Below are 1,787 nucleotides of genomic sequence, written 5' to 3' on the forward strand. Positions count from 1 at the left end.
CATAAACAGCACTCAAAGTTTGTCTAGAGAAAACAGAACGTATAGAAAAATTTACATCTGACAAGTTTTCATTAGAGAACTCATGATTAGCAAGATGATATAGGATGGACCTCTCCTGTAGGAGGTCTTCAGTTATTCTGTTTAAAACATTCTAAGTGTTCTTCCCAAGGGCAAGCTGCCCCTCCTTGGTCTACCTAGTAACAGTCATGGGTCACTTTCTCAGAAGCAGAAATGGAACCTAAGACAAAACGGAGTCTCAGCCATGAAGGTCGATCTCCTCTCAGAATCTGGTTTCTTTAAGATACATAATTTTCTGCATCGTAAGAGGGTGACAGTTTGATTACAAACATTAGACAGGTATTTCATACAACAGTGTCTTAAAGACTGATTAAACTGGCTACTAATTTACCCTAAACATAACTCTCAGTTTGATCTTTGAAGTTAGTTTCCTAAAACAGTCTGAATTCTTCAAAAAAAAAAAAAAAGTACAATACCCAGAGCAAAATAGTCTTACTGGTTTGTCTGGACCATTGTTTGACTCAAAGTGGCTTCAGGAACCAATTTTTTTCTCAAAGCTTGAGGTTCAAAAGGACACCCAAAGGCAATATCCCGTATGGGTAGTGTCAACCTCCATGAAAACCAGAAATCTGGATTCCAGGAGAATTACATACTACTCTTTCATCATTCTTTCCTTTGAATCATGATCTTGCTATAAAATCTTTTATCAAAAATGCTCAATAAGACTTCTGGGCAACATGGCACTATAGGCAGAAGCACCGCACCATCCCTCCACAGCAAAGATCCGAAAAACTAAGCCAAACAGAGAAAACAGCAATCCTGAAACCCTAAGCATCAAATGAAGAGATAAAGAACTCAGCCAAGCACCGAATGGAATAAGAAACTGACAGAGAACAGAGAGCGAGGAGAGATACATGCAGAGGTCTCCTATCAACTACTGCAGCATGGGTCCACCATCTTGGACTCCTATCAGAGACCAGCAAACGGGGTACGAGAAAGCAGCTTCATGGAGCTTCCAGCAGGAGACAGAACAACTGGTAACCAGAGATATACGCTTCCCCCCTCCCCACCCTTCTTCACCCCCACTTGGCCTCCTGTGCTTCCTGTGGCCACAGTCTCTTGGCCAGGAAGCACCAGCTGCTTGGATTCCACCCGCGACACTGGCAGACTCCATAAGTGCCATTTGTTGGCTGCTGGTGTTGCTTTTTTCCGCTTCTTTTGATTTCTTCCTTACGTCTCACCACCTCCCCCTCCTTTCTCTCAAATACCTAGCTCCGTGCACCATCTTTGCTTCTTCCTGAAAGGCTGTGAAACTCTGCTCGAATGTGAAACTGCTTCCCAGTCCGTGCTGCCATGCTGGTGGCATCCCGGGTCTTTTTTTTTTTTTAAATTGTTTGTTTGTTTTCTTTTTCTTTTCTCAAATTGGGGGCCGGTTCTAGCTGGGCAGTACTGTGCGCCTTGGGACCTACCCCCTCAGTTTGCGCAGATGGGCAGAGGGATCCCTGAGGGCATTTCTTTTTTCCTGTGTTTTTTTTTTGGGGGGGGGGTTCTTGTTCTTTTTTTAAAAAATTTGTTTTGTTTTCTTTTCTCTCTTTTTGTCTTTCTTCATTACTCAGTTTCTTGTCTCTCCATACCTTCCTTCTCCTCCTGTCCCCTGAATGTCTGGCGCTGAGTGACACCTCTATGCCTTCTAGCCAGGCTGTACTTCACGGCCTGGGAGCAACTTCCCCAGACCTCATAGCCACACCAGTGGGATCCCTGGGAGCTTT

Source organism: Trichechus manatus, unplaced genomic scaffold, assembly GCF_000243295.1.
Source record: "Trichechus manatus latirostris isolate Lorelei unplaced genomic scaffold, TriManLat1.0 scaffold00046, whole genome shotgun sequence".
Taxonomy (NCBI): Eukaryota; Metazoa; Chordata; class Mammalia; order Sirenia; family Trichechidae; genus Trichechus; species Trichechus manatus.